Raw genomic sequence first — 22,057 nt, forward strand, 5'->3', positions numbered from 1 at the left:
GCAATTTCACAAACGGCAACCATATAGCCACTTTGAGCTCTGTGCGAAATGGCCCTCAGGCTACAATAAGACATAATTCCAATCCCTCCCATTTCAGAGGGAGGGGCCAACCTGACCACGTGGGCAGGACCTTACACCCGTCTTAGTCCCGCCTCATATGAGCTCTCATTGATCAGAAAATACTGCACGCTCATTGGCTGGGGCACCTGTCATGATGAATGGTATACCCTCAGTACTGTCTTGGAGACCAAAAAGGGTTTTAGCACAGGAGCTTTCAAGATTCAGCTCTTTCCAGTGAATGGAGCTTTGAGGTTTGACAGCTCTGAAAACCCTGTTCGTCTCTAAGGTGCTATTGGGCTCAAACCAAGCTGTTTTTTTAAATTTTGGGGTGATGTATAATTTTACAGTTGTTTTATTGTTGTCACAGAACCTCTGTTCTGAGGCAGTCAGAAAATCACCCTGAACCATAAAGGAGTAATATTTGTGTGCTAGGCCACTTTGCTCCTTCGAGGCTTGGTATATATGCTTGAAGGATAGGGTGCTAAAATTTTGTACAGCCATAATGGAGATGGCTGTGCCGAGAGGGGCAGTCTTATCAATTTAATAAATGTCCCAGGCTAGCCCCATCTTGTCAGATCTCGGAAGCTAAGCAAGGTCGGCCCTGGTTTGTACTTGGATGGGAGACCTCCGAGGAAGAAGCCCAGGGTGGCTTGGGAAGCCATCTCTGAATATCTCTTGCCGTGAAAACCCTTTCCACCACCATAATGAAGTGAATGAGGTATTAAAACGGATACTTATTAAATTTGCAGATGATACTGAACTGGGAGGGGTAGCAAACACAGCTGAAGACAGCTACAGAATACAGGTTGATCTTGACAGGCTCGAGAAGTGGGCTAAACAGAATAAAATAAAGTTCAATAAGGAGAAATGTCAAGTTCTGCATTTAGGTAGGAAAAACTAAATACACCAATATAAGATGGGGGAGACTTGTCTTGGCAGTAGCATGTGTGAAAAGGATCTAGGAGTCTTAGTAGACCATACATTGAACATGAGTCAGCATGTGATTCAGTGGCTAAAAAGGCAAATGGGACTTTGGGCTGTATCAAATGGAGTATCGTGTCCAGATCACAGAAGGTGATGGTACCGCTTTAATCTGCTCTGGTTCAGCCTCACTTGGAGTCCTGTGTTCAGTTTTGGGCACCCCAGCTGAAAAGGGATGTTGACAAACTGGAACATGTCCAGAGGAGGGCAACAAAGAGGGTGAGGGTTTGGAGACCAAGACTAATGAAGAAAGGTTGGGGGAGCTTGGTCTGTTTAGCCTGGAGAGGAGGCAACTGAGAGGGGATCTGAGAACCATCTTCAAGTATTTTAAAGGCTGCCATGTAGAGGATGGAGCAGAATTGTTCTCTCTTGCCCCAGTGGGACAGACCAGAGCAATTGGGATGAAATTAATTCAAAAGAAATTCCATCTAAATATCCGGAAGAAGTTCCTGACAATTAGAACGGTTTGTCAGTGGAACAGGCTTCCTCGGGAGGTGGTGGGTTTTCTATCTTTGGAAATTTTTAAACGGACGCTGGGTTATAATTGGACTTCTAGACGGAGAGGCTGATTCTGTTAAGACACAAGGGGGTGGCAGGTGACAGTAGGTGAGAGTTTGGGATGTGAGTGTCCTGCATAGTGCAGGGGGTTGGACTAGATGACCCTTCCATCTCTGTTATTCTATTATTCTATGACTAGTAAAAAAGCCCATTGTATGAAGAAGACAATGGGCGCTAGCAGGTGGGGACCAGAGCGAGCGGCAGGCGAGGGACAGAGCGAGGGACAGGCTACCTGAAAGAGGAGGCGGACGGCGGCTCCTCTGCATATTTTTGTTGTTCTGCGGCTTTCCCGGCGGCTCCATTGTGTTCTGGGGCCATGAGGGCAGGGAGCACCCAGCAGCTGTGCTGTGGGCGGCTGCAGGGGCTCCCAGGGCGCCAGCTTGAAGCGGCGAAAGGCTCCTCCAGGGTTTTTTTTTTTCTGCTGGCTCTCGTGGGCGTGCCGGCTTGGAGCTGCGAAAGGCTCCTCCAGGGTTAATGTTTTTCTGCTGGCTCTCGTGGGCGTGGCGGCTTGGAGCTGCGAAAGGCTCCTCCAGGGTTTTTTTTTTTCTGCTGGCTCTCGTGGGCGTGCCGGCTTGGAGCTGCGAAAGGCTCCTACAGGGTTAATGTTTTTCTGCTGGCTCTCGTGGGCGTGGCGGCTTGGAGCTTGGAAGGGCTCCTACAGGAGTTTTTTTTTCTGCTGGCTCTCGTGGGCGCCGGCTTGGAGCCGCGAAATGCTCCTCTGGGGGTGTTTTTTTTTTCTCTGCAGCTTCTCGGCGGCTGGAGTCTTGTGTTTGCGTCGGCGGCTCCCTTGGGGGCCGGCCTGCCTCTCACCGCGTCAGGCCGGGAGCAACTGCGAGCTGCGCTGCGCGCGGCTCGCAGTTGCTGGGGCTGGGAATCGGAGGGACCAATCGGCAGGCGCGAAGCGCCTGCCGATTGGTCCCTCCAGTTGTCTGTCATGAGGAAGGGTCCAATCTGGACCCTTCCTCATCCCGGACACATCCCGCCCCAGAACCCCTTACTGTTTTATTTAGTCCGTGGCGCCCGCCCGAGGCGCCAGGGGCGGTGTACAGATTCTAAGTGACACATGCTTAATAAGTAGGCAATAAAGGGTGTTAGAAGAAGAATTTTATACACCACTTGTCACTACTCAAAGGAGTCTCAAAGTGCCTTCCCTTCCTCTCCCCACAACAGACACCCTTGGAGGTAGGTGGGGTGGAAGAGCTCTAAGAGAACTGATCTGAGAACAGCCCTGTTAGGACTGTGACTGGCCCAAGGTCGCCCAGCTGGCTGCACGCGGAGGAGTGGGCTTGCCAGGTTAAAAGCCACCGCTCTTAGCCTTTATACCAAGCTGGCTCTCAACACCAAATTGGATCTCAGACTCCGAACATGATTCTGGATACATAATGTCTTGGAGGCAATGACAGTGGTAAGGTTGCCAACTCTGGGTTGGGAAATTCCTGGAGATATTGGGGCGGAGCCTCTAAAGTCCACCCTCCTGATCTACCATTTTCTCCAGGGGAACTTACCTCTGTGGTCTGGGCATTAGCCGCAATCCTGGAAGAACTTCAGGCCCAACTTGGAGGTTGGCAGTTCTAGTAAGGAGCCATATAGCTCTGGTTAAAAGAACGGGTTATTTCCCACCAGCCCTTCATGAGGTTTCTGAGGAAACCAAGGGAAGATGTGGTTCTCGACATCTGCAGGTGACTCTCAGGAAAGAACCTTGAGCGGGTGGATGTGTCCCCCAGGCCCTTCCTGATTGGCTGCCTTTGCCATCAACTGCCGCATTGTGACGTGTCATTTCACCTCTGAACTTGATTGTGATGCTGGAAGGCGAGGGTGGCAGGTCGTCGAGGGCTACTGTAAACAGGATCAGTCCCTCAAGGCTGTTGGTTGATAGCGGACTGCCTTTTTCACTGCGTGAATATGGGCAGCATTCAACTGGGAATTGCATTGGGGATAACAGTTGGTGTTCTCCTTGTAGCGGCTATACTTCTGATTCTAGCGCTATGGCTCTACAGAAAGTTGGGGAGACCCTTTTCTGTGGTGAACAAGATTTCACCAATTCACCAACCTACAGAAGACAACAGAAAGCCACCAGGGCGCTCTGGGCAAAACAGCAGCAGTTGCGATGGGTCCTGTCCTGACCCTGCTGCACTTCTGGCAGCACAACTAGATGCGGTCCTGTCAGACTTTGTTCGGTCCACGGGGGCAGAACCGGGTCTGGCGAGAGACTTGTTAGAAGGTAAGCTCACAAACTTTAAAGCCTTTCCCTCCTGTCTTGTGAAGATGCCCTCTGTTCTACTATTAAGCCTGTGGCACAGAATTTTAAAAAATCAGCATGATCTGGATTCATTTAGGAAGGGTGACTTCGGGTTCTTATGCTGCCTTCTATCCCTTGGGGCTCAGCAAAAATGTTTCTTTTATCTAGGTTTAGATTCCCCCCCCCCCCCCGTTCTTTGAGGGTATTGTAGAGCAGACCTTGTATTTCAGCGAAGTCTCATTCGAAAATTTCAAAGGTGTTTCTTACTCGGCTGGGTCGGATCGGCCCTCTGGTTTATTGCAGTGAGACTTATTGAAGAGAACCTCTTAGTATGTTGGGGCCCATTTTTATTCATTCTGTCTCTTGTTTATGGCCATGGTGTTTATTGAGGAGAGTGCCTTTGTGCCCTGTGACCCATGATGAATTAGGAGGCAGTAGAGGAGTCTAATGCTGGAGAAGAGCCTAATGCTGGGAGCGATCAAGGGCAAAAGAAGAAGGGGATGACAGAGAATGCGGTGGCTGGGTGGAGTTACTGAAGCAGTCGGTGCAAACTTAAATGGACTCTGGGGAATGGTAGAGGACAGGAAGGCCTGGAGGATCATTGCCCATGGGGTGGACACGACTTTGCACCTAACAACAACAGAGGAGTCTCACCAGCCCCAAATGGGACTTTGATAGGCAGGCCAGCTCTACTCAGCGTTGTTTTAGGCCTCAACCATAGGGCTGGTGGAAAAGCGTTTTAAAATATTTTTCTCTCTCATATGGTTTCTGTCAGGCTTTGTATTGCCAGCCGAGGTTCCGCAGAAGAGTCTCTGGGATAGTACAGTTTTGCAGATAGAATTTGTGTGGGAGATGGCCACCTGCGGGGAGAGCATTTGTGAGTGCTGATGGTGATTAAATTAGCCTAGAAGTATTTTGGGAGTTTGTCGTCTACACCACAGTGTGAGCAGGATTCCAGTTGAGTAGGATAATGACATCGTTTGTAAACAAAACTCAAAAAGTTGAACAAGTAAGATTAAAAGAAGGGGGGAAACAATATATACTGTAAAGGGAGGATTAATTTTGAAGAAAATGCAAAAAGATAACATTTTGCCAGGTCAGCATAAGACAGTAGTAGAAATTAAGTCACTATGGTGCATTTCTTAGTGAATCCCACCAAGGTGGCCAACCTGGGGGTGCCTTCAAAACTAGCCCAATCTGTCATGCGTGAGAACTGTTATTCTCTCAGAACCACAAGCCTGGCTCCAGGTTTCAGTGCTCCCAGGGTGGAGAGGGCACCTTATCCCCCCAATAATCAATAAAGATGTGGCCCAGTTCTTCCAAGCAGAGAGAATCTGTGTCATTCTCCTTCCTTGAGCTAGTCCCTACTCCAGGCACAATTATGGGAAGTACTCTTTACCGCAGTCTTTCTCCCATCCATGTACCAGTGCTATGGTTTTTTTAGGCTTACCCACTCAGCACAAGAATCCGTTTCCCATCCTGTTATGCAGGATGCAGGCCAAATAAGCCGTAAGATTTATAATTGGCCCCATTTTTGGCTATGGAAGGAAAACTTGACGGATCTCTTGTGCTGCTTCTTGACAGGTATGAAATTAACATCAGCTCTATAGCAGCAAACCTTAATGATACCATTGATCCAAAGATTTCTCTTTGAAGCTATGTTTAAACATCGGAGAGGAGGGTTTTTTATTTTATTTTATTTCATTTTTGTTTCCCCCCACCCCCATTTGACTGTGCTGTGACAGAAGTTAGCTCTGTGTGCAAGTCAACAAGACAAATAGTCAGTTGCTACCAGCATCACACACTTTTGGATCTTTGATGCTAAAAAACCAATCCTGCAGGGTGGGCTCTTGTAAGTATTTACAAGAAGAGTCTCCCTGCAGAAGCACATAGGGTGAAAAGCAGTCATGATGTCCCAGTTTGGTTCTTGGACACAGCCCAAAGTTTTTTATCCTTGTTAATTTCAAACGTATTATAGTTTAATTAAAATAATCAGGTTAATTTTGGATCTTTGATGCTAAAAGCCAGCCCTGCAGAGTGGGCTGTTGTACAGTTTTATACATAGGGAATGCTCTGGGACTCCAAAGGGGTTCTCTGTGTGGCTGGAAAAGTCTCAGAGAGTGTGCCAGGGGTGCTAGGAAGGGTTTTTTTGGAGCTCCAGGAGGGTGCATGCTACCAGCATTTAAACGTGCTAATGAGCGTGTGGGGCTCTGGCTGGGGACCGCCTTTCAAATGGGAAAGAGGGAAGGCATCCAGGGTGCTTTCTGCTACTGCAGAACCCACTGCCCCCATGGAAACCACACCAGTATATCTACTGCAGAGTCAGGATGAATGTATATTTCTGTTCAAACACATAGCTCTCAGCCTGTATGATCTGGCTTTCTAAGGAATTGCTCAGCCAGTTTGCCTACTGAATAGCTCACATATGTCAGAAAGGAAAAGGCTGGTTAGGCTCCGCCCCCCTTCCCTCAAAACATCAGGGAGTGTTGATTGTGGCTTGCTGGAACTTGGGTGTCCAGCGAGTGTGTTTCGATGTGATTAGTAGAAGGGTGGGGTATGACTAATGGGTTTTTTTCTTCTATCGTGGGGGGATATCTGATCATTCGTGGAATAGAATATAGGAATTTCTGAGTGCACTCTTAAAACTGACCAACAGGAAGTTTTTTATTCTTGTTAATTTCAAAGTGGCAGGCCTTTCCCCCCTGATACACAGAGCCTGAAAGCAACTGGCTGTATACAGTCAACGATGTGAGGGCCTCTGAGTTGACTGATTTATTTTTGGAGGGTGGGTCACCAAGGAGATTCACAATATAAAGAAAATACATAAAATATATCACATAAAATACATACAAAAGCAAATTTTAAAACCACAATTTAGGACTACTTTAATCCGATGCAATCCTAAGCAAAGCCAACAGCTGCCTAGTAAGGCCCAAAAGCGGGAGGTTCAAGTGTACAACCCAGAGGAGATTGTTCCACAAGTGTGGGGCTGCCGCTGAAAAGGCCCTTTTTTCATGTAACCACCAAATAAGCTTCTTTGGTTACTGGGACAACCAGACAAGCCTCTTCCAGTGATCTTAATTCTACTGCCACACTCTCTAAAACTTCTTCCAGTCACACAGAGAACCCCTTTGGAGTCCCAGAGCATTCCCTATGTATAAAACTGTACAACAGCCCGCTCTGCAGGGTTGGCTTTTAGCATCAAAGATGCAAAATTAACCTGATTATTTTAATTAAACTATAATTCGTTTGAAATTAACAAGGATAAAAAACTTTGGGCTGTGTCCAAGAACCAAATTGGGACATCATGATTGCTTTCGTCACACAGAGAACCCCTTTGGAGTCCCAGAGCATTCCCTATGTATAAAACTGTACAAGAGCCCACCCTGCAGGATTGGTTTTTTAGCATCAAAGATCCAAAATTAATCTGCTTATTTTAATTAAACCATGATTCAAGCTACAACACTCCACCAACCAGCCCCCTTGGCACATTCTCTGAGACTTCTTCCAGCCACACAGAGAACCCCTTTAGAGACCCAGAGCACTCCCTATGTGTAAAACTGTACAGCAGGCAGCACTGTTGTGGGATGTTTTTGTTTTGTTTTTTAGCATCAAAGATCCCAAATTAATCTGCTTATTTTATGCAGGCTATGATACTTTTGAAATTAACAAGGATAAAAACTTTGAGCAATGTCCAAGTACCAACTATGGGACATCATGATTGCTTTTTCGTCCTATGTGCTTCTGCAGGGGAGACTCTTCTTGTAAATCCTTACAAGAGCCCGCCCTGCAGGGTTGGTTTTTAGCATCAAAGATCTAAAATCATTCTGCCTGTCTGCCAACAGGCTATGATACTTTGAAATTAACAAGGATAAAAAATACAGCACCATCCACGGGGCATTCTGATCGGCTTTTCTCTCAGGTGCTTGTGCTAGGAGACTCTGCTTGTAAAATCCTCACACCTACGTGCCCCGCAGGGGTGGTTTTTCAGTATCAAAGATTCAAAATTAATCTGCTTATTTTAATTAAACCAAGACTCAGGCTACAATAAGACATAATTCCAACCCCTCCCATTTCAGAGGGAGGGGCCAACCTGACCACGTGGGCAGGACCTTACACCCGCCTTAATCCCACCTCCTCTGAGCTCTCATTGGTCAGAAAATACTGCACGCTCATTGGTTGGGGCACCTGTCATGATGAATGGTATACCCTCAGGACTACTCCTGGCTCAGGGGAAGAGCCTCTGCTTGGCATGCAAGACCTCAGCCGGAGACCCTGGAGAGCCACTTCCAGGCTGAGTTCACAAGTCTGACTTTGACGGACCTGGGGGAGGGGGTCTGATTCAGTATAAATGCACCTTTGTGTCTTCACGCGTCTGTTGCTGCCATCCTCTCGCTGTCCTTTTAATATGCCTGTGGGGAATTAACACTGTTCTCAATGGGTCTCTTTCCAGGCAAAAACTGGGATTTGTCAGCCGCCCTAAATGACTATGAACAGCTCTGGCAGGTGCATACAGTGAACCTCCCCCAGGTATTCAACGAAGGGAAGGACCCCAGGCAGCAGCAGGACCGAGAGCCTCCTCAGCAGGGGAACCAGACCGAGCGGCCCTCTCTCCAAAGTCAGGATGACATCGCTCAAGGTAACACGCTTCAGAACGGCAGAGCTTTGATAGCAAAGCAACTGACGGCCGCGGTTTGGTCAGCAGCTGGAGTTGGAGCAGGATCTCTCGAGAGGCGGGCTGCAGCCACACGCTGGCCGGCTGATCCCCTGTGTCCCTTTGCAGAGGAGAGTGGTCTCAGTTCCTCAGTGATCTATTAGGGGATATATGGGGCTCAGTGACAGAATATCTGCTTGGCCCCTGTAGTTAAAAGGACCAGGCAGCAGGTGATGGTGAATGACCTTGTTCCCAAAGTGCTGCAGAGCTGCTGCCAGTCTTGAGTCGATGATGCAGACTTTGATGGACCAAGGCAGCTTCCCGTGTTTACTTAAAGCCTTTTGTTTGTTTACCCTCCTCACCCACCCTGTTTGACCTTCACAGCAGCTCATACAATCTCCAAATGCCCTTCAAAGCAGTAATAAGCTACATGGCCACCACCCTCACCTTTGGTTCGCTGCCAAAGGAACATTCTCATTAGCAGAACAACATTTGAGTCGGGGAAGCACCTTAAAGGCCGGCACAGTTTCCTGAGATAGATTCAGGTGGCCAGCCATCTTGAGCTGAAGCAGCAGAACAATGTTTGAGTCCAGGGGCACCGTTACAGCCCACAAGGTTTTATTTACAGTAGGAATAAAAAGTCTTTGGTAAAATTCAAATCAAATTCAAAAAACCTTTAATGGCATATCAAAATCACGAGATCAAGGGTAATTCATAATATAATTATTTGATAAAAATTACATAGTCTAGATAAACAAATAAAAGAGAATAAAAGGTAAAATTCAGCATTAGGAAAGGGAAGAGGGTGTGAAAATAAAGTTTCACAGGTTTGATGTACACGAGAGGAAAGTGAAAACAAAATGGGGACTTTTTTGAACAATGAGCTGTGAAGAAGAGTTGGTTTTATACCCCGCTTTTCACTACCCAAAGGAGTCTCAAAGCGGCTTACAATCACCTTCCTTTCCTCTCCTCCCGGCAGGCACCCTTTGAGGTAGGCGTGAGTGAGAATCTGACAGGTCTGCTCTGAGAATGGGAGATCATTTCCCCCGCCAAGGTCACGTTTACCCCTCTCCTCTTTCTTTTCCCAAACAGAGAAGAGGCTTTCTAGAGGAATTTCTCATGCCAGCTCAGCAATCGTCTCCCTTGCTCGCTCTCACGTGGCCAACGAATGCAACAGTGAACAGTTCCCATTGGAGATGCCCATCTACACGTTCCAGCTCCCTGATCTTAGTGTTTACACTGAGGACTTCAGGTGCTTCATTGAACACGATTTGGTTGAGCAAGCCACAATGGTAGCTTTGGAACAAGCAGGTGAGCAGTTCTGTGAGCGTCTGGCTAACTTGGTCTTTTGAATTATGGCCGGGATTCGTAGCTTGCACCAGAAGGTTTTGAATCCTCTGGAACAATGCAGCTTCATCCCTCTCATCTCACACAAGGTATCATAGAGCGGGAAGTGGGTAAAACGACCAAGGTGAGTGGCGGGAGGCATCTTCCCTTCACAGAGTGGCTGAAGAGGGGAGTCCTTTCCATTTAGCAAAGAGAAGGCAAGGCAAGGGGAAGAAAGGGATGAAAATGTACACAGTTAGGTAGAGTTTAATTTCTCTTTCTTGTATTACTAAGCCTTGGAGCGGCCCAGTTGTTAGTGCTTTGAAAAGCGGAGACTCCAAAAATCTTGTTGCTCTCTAAGGCGTTACTGGACTCCGATGTAGAATTCTGGAGGAATATCTACATGGTTTAATTAGGCAGAGAGAGAGATTAAAGAGGCTTTTTATATAATGCTCCGCTTCAGAAATGTTCAGCTGTATTAGCCGCCTATCCACATGTGGGCCTGTCCTTGGTGATTAGACATAGATTGGGATGGATTTGACAAATCAGCATGAATAATCTCCTTGAAGATCACGGCGGCTCGGTTCTCTCACAGTGCCTGAGCTTTGCATTAGGCTAGTAAGCCTCAGGCATGCGTATCCTGCCCCACTGGTCCTTCTGCAGGCCCCCTACTTCTCCCGTACACCAAAGATCACGGCATGCTGTTACAGGTGAACCACCAGACGATGGTTGGTAAACCTCCCTCCCTGCAAATTATTCATGGCTTCCAGTTTGAATTTGGAGGGAATTCCCCTGCAAGTCACTAGTTTGGACATTACGTTCCTGAACTAAGGGCACAAGTGTTTGGAACCGGTGCTAAAAATGAGAACATGTTATTTCCAATTTTATCATTCCTAGTGGCTGCCTGACACTCTTTAAATTATTCTTCCCCGGGCCACTCCGAATCTAGATTTAATAAAATTGGGTAGGGACACGGAGCTGTTACCAGCTGCTGTTAATGGGATACTTCTGAAGATTACCAAGTTTGGGTAAATGGTATTTACAGTGGGTAATGTTTTCCAGTATATCCCTTGTATGCAGTCAGCTGGGTGACTTTGAGCCAGTCCCAGTTCTCTCAAAGCTCTCTCAGCCTCGCCCACTTCACAGGGTGTCTGTTGTGGGGGAAAGGAAGGGAAGGTGATTGTAAGTCACTTTGAGACGCCTTTGGGCAGTAAAAAGAGGGGTACAGAAACTCAGCCCTTCTTCAGATCCCCTTACCTGTGAAATATTACGTATCTTGTCTTTTTGTACTATCCAGTAGATTCATTGTACTCTTTATTGCTGCATGATATTGAAGAATGGGACAAGCTTTGAAATCAGCACAGGTTGAAACAGCTGGGCTGTGGCTGGTTTGGGCTTTGTAATTTTGCATTTCCACCTTTGTTTTTCTCCCCCAGGTCGTCTTAATTGGTGGACCACAGTATGTAATGGTTGCAAACAGCTTCTTCCACTGGCAACCCCAGGGGACGGAAACTGCCTTCTCCATGCTGCTTCCCTTGGTAGGTCCTCATTCTGTCAGAGGAGCCTTCTGGGAAATGCCCATATTCCCTCCTTGTTGGCTTATTTTGAATGTCTCTTTCCCGCCTCTCCTTTTCAGAAAAGCTCGACTAGTTCTTATCTGTCTCCCTACCTCATCCTGTTCCATCTCTTATCAATTTTAAGCAGATCACTAAAATCTGAGACAAAGTAGACTTCATTTGAGTGGCTGTGGAAAAAAAATATTATAATAATTATTATATTTGTATACTACTCTCCTGCAAGCAGCTCGGGGCAGTGACCAAAATGAATAAATAACGTGTGCAATATAATCAAAACAAATATTATTCTCACCGAATTTTAATGGAACTGTTTTGCAGCTAACAGTGATAGGTCTGCTCTCGCCTTCTAATAAAACAGGCAGTGTCTCTATGTGATCTATATTTTGGAGCAGAGGAAGAACCGAAAAGATTTTTAGGGTCCGAAAAGTAGGGTTCAAAGGTCCCATGAATACAGGTGGACAACACTGACCTGCAATCGCATGCTGCATCAGGGTATGGTATCTTCAGAATGCCCCCTTTGCAAAACTTCTCGACTGGGTGCCAAGGCCCCCTAAAGACAGGGCTGTAGCGAGGAGCAGTGAAATACAAGCAGTCATCAGGACAGTGGAAGAATCCCAGCCAATCGAAAAGAACAAATACGTTGTGCTCTACAGGTGTGTAGCTGGGCTGCTCTGCAGGTAGCACTACTAGAATCATAACGTAAATAGATGTTTCTTAATCATTCTCATGACTTCCTACTTGGTACCTGACTAAAGGGAGGCCAAGGGAAGAGTGAGGAGCTGGAATCGTTGCTTGGACTGGCTGTTACGGATCAGGCCCCAAGATGTTCAGATAAGCTGTTGAGAGAGTGCTTATTCAGGATGGCTTGCCGGGCCAAAGCACAGCTGCCTCTAGTCATGTTGAGCCGAGGGCTCTGCTCGCCCAACCTCAGTGTCTCTCAGCCTCCATTCCCCATCTATCTCTTGTGCTCTGCTGCGATCTGTCTCACAGAATTATGGCGAGATAACGCAACGTTACCCTTTTTGAAAAAGATTTCCATAAAGGAGAGCCCTGGCTACTATGATTTGGACGGGAGACCCCAAAGGACCCCCAGGCTTGCCGTGCAGAGGCAGGCCATGGCAAACCACCTCTGAACTTCTCTGGCCTTAAAAGCCCTACAGGTTGCCATGAGTCAGCTGTTAAATGGGAGCTTTCCAGAACTGTAGGGAAGGGCAGCATATAATGGAAAGAAATAATAATAAAAATAACGGGCTGTAAAAAACCCTCCCCAAATCAACTTCTATAACATGTAAGCCTGCCGCTGATCGTCTTTTTTAGGATTCAAATCTGCCGGGTCTAGCGCTTGTGGGTTTTTATTTAATTTAATTTTTTTTACAATGATCCTCCATTGTAGGGAGACAACAAACCATGGGATCCTTGAAAGAGTTAGGCGAGTCTCTAGCGACTGCAGGCAGTTTGAAGCCTCCGATTAGAACAAGCAGTTTCTAAGGCTAAAATCAAGAGCCTTGAGCTCCTCCTGGCCCAGCAGGAGCTCCACGAGAGAGCCCAGGCGGAGATAGCTAAAAGCCTTTCTGTTTTTCCTCCTTCCTTTCTTAAATTTACAAGAGAGGTCTCTTCACCGTCCATTTAGACTCCACTGTTGCTCCTATTAACCTGTTTAATCCTGACAGCTATGATTTGAGAAAGGCTTAGAACAATGAGAGGGCGTCAGGTACAGGCGACAATTAGAGCCCTTCCAGGCACCCGCCGAGCCTTAAGTCGTCTCTCTGCCTGTTTTGCACCGTTTCAGTGCTGCTGTCACTGGATCTGTGGCGCTAACTCAGAGGGTGTGTCTGTATGTGATTCCTTCCTCTCCCCCCCCCTGCATTTAGGAATGTGGGGGTTCCATGACAGGGACCTCATGCTGCGGAAAGCCCTCTGTACCATGATGAGAAGCGGCGCTGAAAGGGAAGCCCTCAAGAGAAGGTGGAGGTGGCAGCAGACGCAACAAAACAAGGAGGTTGGTTTGGCCCCAAGAGGCAAGCCCTTGCCTAGAGTTTCCCTTGGCAGCTGTGGCCGCAGGGTTAATCGGGCCTTGCTGGTTTGCAGGGGAACAGCCGGGTTCGAATCCAAGAGGTCGGGGGCATAAGCTTTTGAGGGTCTCTTCACCAGCTGCTCGGTAGGCAGTTTCAAGGGGGAAGCCACATCAGCCTGCAGCGGGAGAGCTAGATTAGAGTCCAGCGACCGCTCAGAGACCAAGAAGGTTTCCTCTCATCTGGGAGGGACGGGAGAAGAGGCTAAACAGGCCAACTAAGCAAATGAATCACACTGCATTCTCTTGTCTCCCCTAGTTGGGACTTGTGTACACAGAAGAAGAATGGGAGCGGGAATGGCACGAACTTCTCAAGCTGGCTTCCAGCGAACCACGCACTCGCTTCAGCAAAGACGGAGGCACGGGTGGGGGGTAAGTCCCCAAAACCTCCTGTGTTCTCCTTCCCCCCTCTCCCCTTCTTTCTTTTTGGAGAAGTGGCTAATCCACACTGCTGATTCTGCATTCAGGTCCTTATCAGCCGTTTCCCCCAGCCTCATTCTGTCCTCAGACTTCCTTTGGTTTTGTTTTGCTTCATGTTTCGCACAGCTTGGTGCTCCCCAATTAGAAAATGTGCGGAGAGGTGTTTGCCAAAAAAACTCCTGTCTCTAGAGAAGTCGCTTTTGACAACTTTGTGTCTCCGAAGATCAAAACCAACACGTACATAGCACGGATAAATATTTTAAATATCGAACGCGACAGTGCTCCGAGTCCGGTCTCCTGGAGCGTTACCAGCCGCTAGGGAAGGGACACAGTCTGCCTTCCTTCCTCATTCGGCAGACTTTTCCAGATTAGTTATCGCATGTAATCTGTCAGAAAACATCTCTTATTGGAGAGGGTAAGGATGCTGGTGACTGTAGTTCCGGAGGGGGCCGGACAGGGGCAGCCGGGTTCTCAAGAATCCTTTCCAGTGTAAGCTGACTTGGGGTTTTCCGTAGAACGGCAGGAAGCTAATACTGTCGTGATAAGTACAGCTGAGGTTTCATGGTCTGAACTTGCTGTGTTCATGTGTATCACAGCCCTGTGACCCAAACCAAACAAGGTTAGCCTTATTCCTGCTTTATGAATCATTAGCAGCCTCCAAAGATGCCATTCCATTGATGGAGAAGTGGTAATGCCCTCCCCCCCCCACACACAAATATCCTGAGACCCTCCCTTTTCTCGCCTCCTGTCCCAGATGATCTTTCCTAGAGTAGAAATTTGAAGGGGGAGGGGGGGCTGCAGAACTGGGACACAGGAGCTTTATTCCCCTGGATCCAAGCCACTGTTTTGGTGGTCCTACAAATGGAGTGTTCAAGGCATTCTCTATGTACCGTGAAGGGGGAGATACCTCTTAATATCAGAGTAAGGTGGGGCTGCAGTCTCTTGTCCGGATCCAAGGTAAAAATCTGAAGCCTCAAGATAAATGTAAGAGCCCCAAGTTGGGAGCCATGAATCTCCCCCCCCAAAAAAAAAATCTCATGCATTACATTTCCCAGTTATTTCACTGTACTTGGTACTAACAAGAGCCTCTTGTGGCGCAGAGTGGTAAGGCAGCCGTCTGAAAGCTCTGCCCATGAGGCTGGGAGTTCTATCCCAGCAGCCGGCTCAAGGTTGACTCAGCCTTCCATCCTTCCGAGGTCAGTAAAATGAGTACCCAGCTTGCTGGGGGGTAAACGGTAATGACTGGGGAAGGCACTGGCAAACCACCCCATATTGATCTGCCATGAAAACGCTGGAGGGCGTCACCCCAAGGGTCAGACATGACCCAGTGCTTGCACAGGGGATACCTTTACCTTTACTTGGTATGAAAGGGAATTCGCAAATCAGCCTGTGAATTATAGATGAGCCCATTTTCTTTGGTGTCAGAACAAACTTGACACATCCCAAAGTACAGTGGCTTCAAAGCAAACTCCGTTTAAAGAGGAGGAAACGGCGGATTATGAGCGAGACTAAGCTGCCACCTGTGTGTCAGGGCTTTTTAAAAAAAAAATTAAGTTTTTGTGGGCCAAAATACTCTTTCTAAAAAAGAAAGCACCTGTAGTAGCAGCCAACTGAGCACTGCAGAATTGGGGGATCACCTCCTAGATGTTACGGGGCCGCTTCTGATGTTTGTCTGATTCGTACAGTCACGATGGCAAACATCTTTGGGGAGGGCTATCAGGAAACTGAGACCAGCAAGCAGTGAATTGCATGCCCCATTGCTTGGTTTTCCAGAGTGGACAACTCGGAAGATCCAGTGTACGAGAGCCTAGAGGAATTCCATGTGTTTGTCCTAGCACATATATTAAGACGGCCAATTGTTATGGTTGCAGATACAGTGCTGAGAGACTCAGGAGGGGAAGGTAAGCCTGCTGGATCGTGGTTTGCCCAGATTGGTTAGCTTTACCGGTGCTTGGCTGTGGGGACTTCCCTACTCAGTATAGGGCGTCAACGCACCTTGCGGGAGCCTTTTGTAAGGAGGAAAAGACTCCTAAAGAGTATTGCTGAGCTTCGCACAGGTAAGTCTCGAGCAGACCAGGAAATTGTCTTTAACGAAGGCATCCGTAGCTGGTTTAGTTCATGAAAATTTCCTTCAGGAATCTCACTCGTGAAAAATTCGGGTGCCAGAATCAGAAGCGCTCTGTGGTTTTAGGTCACCAGGGTCTGAGTGAGTCCCCCAGTGGTATGAAACCTAAAAAAACACCACTGTCATCATTCAGGAGGCCACCTAGTTCTGCGGCTTATTTCAAACAAATCTTGGTGGTTGCTTCCCTCCCCCCCCCCCCCCTCTTCACAGCATTTGCGCCGATTCCATTTGGCGGTATTTACTTGCCTCTGGAAGTCCCACCAGACCGTTGCCACTGCTCTCCCCTGGTCCTCACCTATGATCAAGCACACTTCTCAGCTCTCGTCTCCATGGAGCAAAAAGACCAACCGAAGGAACAAGGTATGTGGCACGTGAAAGCAATGCGTAGCAGAGGGGGAGGCAGAGCGGCAGCCGAGGGGCTGTCCTGACCATGGGCTCAGAGCTCAGCCGGAGGCACAGTTGCTACTGGGAACGTATGAAGAAGAAGAAGAAGAGTTCGGAAGAGTTTCCCCATTCGGAAAAGAGCAAGGGGGGGACATGCTAGAGGTCTTTACAGCGGTGGATTCAGGCAGGTCCCCTTCTTGGTCTGAAGCAGCGGAACGAAGTTTTGAGTCCAGAGGCACCTTTGAGCCCAACCGAGTGTTATTCAAGGTATCAGCTTCCGGGTGCGTGCTTTTGTGGGCATAGGCCGTACGACAGGGTGTGGTTTTAGTCGGTTCTGAGGGTGTGTGCTTTTGAGAATCCACACTCCCTTTGTCTGGTATTGCGACAAACTATGGACCGCAGTACATAGCTCCACCGTCTGTATATTATGCACGTGGGTTTGGGTTCTCCCTTCAGAGGAAAAGGTGCCGGGAAAGGCAGGTTGGCCTTTGTGGGTGGTGTTCGACGACACGCATCATGAAGGGGAAAGGTCAAGCAGCGCCTTTCTCCTGCGAAGCTTCCTCCAGGCTCTGTTTCGAGCCGAGTTTCCTTTGCGTCTTTTATGCAACTGAGCCCCACAAGTGATTCACGCCTCAGAAGGCAGCGCGGGCCATTTGAACTTGCTCGGGAAGATGTCATGTGGTTAGAGATTTGCCCCCCAGCCTTCTCTGCCCTCTAGCCTTTGGGACATGATGCAAAAGCAGCGGTTCTTCGAGCTGCAGGACAAAGTTTGAGACCTGCAGTACCTGACCGAAGGAAAGGATGCCGTGCTGCTTCTTTGGCTTCCATGACCCTCTGGTGCCATCTAGTGGAACACTAAGAATGCTGCAGGCAGTTAGGTGTCAGGTCCAAACAACCTGATAAGACCATGAAAGCATCAGAATTTCCCTGCTGGATCAGACCAGGGAGGATCCATCCAGTCCAGCCTCCTGCCTCACCCAGGGGCCAACCTCTGAGGGCCAACAACAGGGCAGAGAGGCTGAGGCCTTCCTAAGAACCTCAGAAGAGCCCTGCTGGATCAGACCAGGGAGGGTCCATCTAGTCCAGCCTCCTGCCTCACACAGGGGCCAACCAGTTCCTCTGCAGGGCCAACAGCAAATAGAGTCTGAGGCCTTCTCTGGTTTGAAAATCTGAAGAGCCCAGCTAGATCAGGACAGTGGTCCATAGTGATCAGCCCTAAAAACAGAACGGAAGCTGTTTTGGGTCAGGACAGAGGCCCACCTAATCCAACTCTCTATGCCACTCAGTGGGTCCAAACCCCAGGGCCATCCGGAGGTCCACCAGCAGGGCCAGGACTCCAGCACAAGAATACAGAGTATCACTGTCCTAGACCAGCTCCTCTGGAGGACCAAGAACAGGGCCTAGAGGCTGAGACTGTTTCATTGCTGCCTGGCTTTTGGCTCTGGGCTTCCGATGATGAGTGCCACCCCCCAGTCCCCATGCCTAGGAGTCACGGATAGATTTGTCCTTTATAGATCACTTTTCAGGCTGTTTATTCCTGTGGCCATCACAACATCCTCTGGCAGCAAACTCCACGTGTGTGGGTGCCCTGAAGCTGTGCAACATTGTTGGGTATCCTCCAAGAGCCTTTTCTTAATCCCCCCCCCCTCGCCCCAACGTCCCGTGTACGTCAAGCCTGTTCCAGCTAAACCGATTTCTTCCTTTCCGCTCTTCTTTCCTTCAGCGGCGATCCCTCTGACTGACTCCGAACACAAGTTACTGCCTGTGCACTTTGCGGTTGATCCCGGGAAAGACTGGGAATGGGGGAAGGATGACAGTGATAACACCAAGCTGGCCAAGTAAGACCTGGTTTCTCTCTTTAAAAACCCTCAAGACCTCAGCGTCCGCTGAGCCTGAAGGCGGCGGGGGGGTGGGGGGTGCCTTCGACGCAGCAGCCAGGTCATTGCTGAGCCTGCATTCCTAGCAGAAGCCCCAGAACAAGCGAGGTTTTTGAGTCACAGGCAATTCTTGCACTGCCGATGGCTCACGCGGTCCCAGCCGTCCGTGAACCAAGTGCTTCAGCCTCGTGCCGAAGATCTCGTGCCTCACGGGAGTGAGTTGGGGTCCCATGCCAGCAAGCTCTCCTGCAGGGCTGGCTTCCCTGGGGAACTCGAGGGTGTTTCAAGAAAATCTCCCCACCCCCTATTTTGTTTTGCTGAGATTATTCCTTTTGGAGATTCAGTAGCGTTGGCCTTGCTTAGAATGCCGCGTGGCTGTTTCTCTTGATCATGCGCAAGCATTGTGTGGCTGTACTGTTTTCAGTAATTATGTGGTATGTGGTCTTTCCTTTCCCTTTCTCTCTCTCTCTCCCCCCCCCCTTCCCTTTCTTAGTTTGAACCTCTCTCTGGAGGCCAAGCTTAACTTTCTGCACAGTTAAATGAACGTAACCTGGATACGCATACCATCAGAAAAACAGGTAACCCCCCCTTTATTCTGTATCAGCTTCTGGAGGGAGATGGGAGACCACTGTGGTGTCTGGGCTCACCAAGGGGGCTGCAGGGTCTTACAGTACGAGGGGGCTCTTCCTCAGCTAGTGCTCTAGAGAAACTGTGGCCCAGTGCTGCAACCTGTGCAGTGGCATCTCGAGAGGCGGGAAAGAGACAGGAGGAGAGGTGGGGCTGCTAAGATATCCTCTAACTCAGGGGTCGTCAACCTGTGGTCCTCCAGATGTTCATGGACTGCAATTCCCACGAGCCCCTGCCAGCATTTGCCCCTGCTTTAACTAACCTTCTGGGTCACTAGAGCCAGCCCTTTGTGGCACGGCCTGTGGGCCGATGCCATTTTAAGACCGCCTAAAAGAGTCAGACGGTTGGCGACATAAAAGGCCTTATCCAGAGACCCTGGAGAGCCACCGCCTGTCAGAGGGCCCAGGAACGACCTCAAAGGCAGATTCATGCTGCTGCTCTCCAGGGTCTCAGTCGGAGCTCTTTTCTGTCCCCTCCTACCTGATCCGCCTATCTAAGCCAGGGATTGAACCTGGGACCCCCTGCATGCTTTCCCACCGTACCACAGTCCCTCTCATCCCACACCTGTAATAATCCACCAACACACTCTCTTGTGTGTGTGTAAAAGCCTCAGAATGAGGTTAATCCCCACGCGGAATTTACCTGCTGCCTGGTTCTTTTAACGGGGGAACCCAGGGATTGGACCCCAGGGACCTTCTGCTGCCAAGCACCTCTTGTGCACGGCACAATTTCAAGACCATAACTTTCCCAAAGACATTTTGACGAGGTAGTGAAGGCCTTGAGGAAGGTTTAGTTTTTTTTTTCTGTAGGGAACTCCCACTAGAGTGTAGATCAGGGGTAGTCAACCTGTGGTCCTCCAGATGTTCATGGACTACAATTCCCTGCAATTGCTGGCAGGAGCTCATGGGAATTGTAGTCCACGAACATCTGGAAGACCACAGGTTGACTACCCCTGGTATAGATAACGGGATTCTTACCAGAGATGACCGCAGGGCTAAGAATACTCGTTCGCTTCTAATTGTCTACTTACTTCTCCCGATAGGCACTGCTAGCCCAGCCAGAATCCCCAACTGTGTCAGCTGGGGAAGTCTCTGGCTGACTCCATGGATTCTGACAGGGATTCTATCTGTAGTAATTCTAACGGCAATAATGGCAAAAACGGGAAGGAGAAAGAAAAACAGAGGAAGGACAAAGACAAAAACCGGGCCAATTCAGTTGCGAACAAGCGCGGAAGCCTGAATAAGACCCTCGGCATTAAGCTGAAGAGGAATATGGGTGGTCTCAGAGGACTTGTGCATGGCAAAATGAGCAGAGCAAATTCAGGAAATGGGAAGAACGGGGAGATTGTCGAAAACGTCAAGGAGAAGAAGTCCAAGTCTCGCAAAGGAAGCAAAGAGGAATCTGGCCAATCGGCTTGCACCTCTCCTTCGGAAAAGACCACTCCTTCTCCCACAGAGAAGGTGAACATCTCAGCCATAGAAAAACTGAACTCTAAATCTCCTTCGGACAAGCAGTCGGACCCGTGGAAGTACAGCACAGATGTCAAGCTGAGTCTCAACATACTGAGAGCAGCCGTGCAAGGTGAGCGAAAATTTATTTTTGCTGGAAATTTATTTTTGCTGGCCTCCTCTTGACCAGCCACAGGCATTAATTTCATGAGGAAATGATCGGCTATTACTTGACCAGCGCTCAGGAGTGCTTCACTGCCAAGCAGGATCACAAGAGGAAAGAGGCGGAGAAGAAGGCCGTGCTCAATGGGATGTCTTGCCGGAAGCTGGAGCAAGAGGCCTACTCGAAAGAGAGGCTGAACTCATCTCCTCAGGGAAGGGTGTCACCCGTCCTGCCGCAAAGCCATACCACGCAACTGGCCTTAAAGTGTAAAGACCGCTCGAGTCCCCCACCAGCACCGTTTCCTTCGCCTGTCAACAGCCCCAAGAGAAGTGGGCATATCCCGGTATCCGCCCACTATAGCCATACGCCCCCTGTCCAGAGGCAAAGCGTCATCCACCTGCATGATGTCCACTCCAAGCTGTTGTGCTTCCAAGACGACACCTACAAGCCGGTAGTCGGCACCTTGAAGACCTGTGCCACCTATCCCCAGCAGAACCAGTCATTGTCTTCGCAGAGCTACAGCCCAGCCCGGCTAGCGGGCATCCGTACCGTCAACACGGTAGAATCCCTGACCTACGCCATGCCCACAGACCACAAGTCGCAGACATACACCAATGGATTTAATGCCAACGAGGCTAGAGACACCTTGTAATACGTCAATGAGGAAGCCCCTCAGACCTGGTTGAACAATGACAAAAACTGAGGCGGAAGCCCACTTTGCCTGAGATACTTGATCCAGCAGAACCACTGCAAGAAGGAAAGCTGCTCCTTTTACGGCCGACCCGAGACCGAAAACTATTGCTCCTACTGCTACAGGGAAGAGCTCAGGCGCAGGGAGCGGGAAAGCAAGGGCCATCGACATTGAAAACAGTGGAGTGCTTCCCACGAATATTTATTTCCTCCGTTTTCTTACTTACCCAAGCGTGTGGCAATGGATCCTAGGAGGAAGAGAAACGGAATTTATGGGGAGAAAGGTCTAGTTTGTTCCCCTAACCCCGCCAGGGGTGATTTGGGGGGGATGTATTAATTTATCATAAAAAGCTTGTTGTTTTCCATGTTGTCAGTGTCTTTTTCTTTTCTTTTCTTTTTTTACATATGGTGAAGCTGAAAGGTTGTTTACTCCTTTTGTCAGTGCTGTGTATATGTGTAGTCCAATTTATACTAATGGTGCCTGAATTTACACTGACATCACTCAGGTAGTAGAAAGATAGGGGAAAAGTCATAACTGGATAATATGGTATTGTAATAAGATAGTGTCTGCCTCATTCTTCACAGTCATTTCGGGTTTTCTGTAAATGAAATATTCCATTCTTTCCCCCCTCTTTTTTGTTTTTAAAAGGGCATAATTTTGCCGACAGCGCATCCGAACATGCTTACACCATTGCCTTGCTCTGAAGTGCCTGTGTTTCTTTTGTAGACCGGTTTCCCCACAGATATTCAAATGAAGGTCTGGATTCATGAGTGTATTTTAAGCCAGGCAGATTCTTGGGGACGGGAATACAATCAAATTCTAGGGGCTTTCCGCACTGGGATCCTTATAGCAAATT

At 48.7% G+C, this 22,057-nt stretch overlaps 1 pseudogene across 1 annotated transcript; it reads left to right on the top strand.

The window, feature by feature from the left end:
- The first annotated feature begins 3,470 nt into the window (after positions 1 to 3,470).
- Positions 3,471 to 21,475, top strand: LOC143826299 (OTU domain-containing protein 7A-like; annotated as a pseudogene). The gene is made up of 11 exons (XR_013227042.1): positions 3,471 to 3,820; positions 8,292 to 8,477; positions 9,585 to 9,803; positions 11,255 to 11,356; positions 13,267 to 13,394; positions 13,726 to 13,838; positions 15,660 to 15,787; positions 16,222 to 16,371; positions 18,119 to 18,233; positions 18,766 to 18,850; positions 19,942 to 21,475. The product of XR_013227042.1 is annotated as an OTU domain-containing protein 7A-like (transcript).
- The last annotated feature ends 582 nt before the right edge of the window (positions 21,476 to 22,057 follow it).

The sequence above is a fragment of the Paroedura picta genome, chromosome 1 (assembly GCF_049243985.1).
Source record: "Paroedura picta isolate Pp20150507F chromosome 1, Ppicta_v3.0, whole genome shotgun sequence".
Lineage (NCBI taxonomy): Eukaryota > Metazoa > Chordata > Lepidosauria > Squamata > Gekkonidae > Paroedura > Paroedura picta.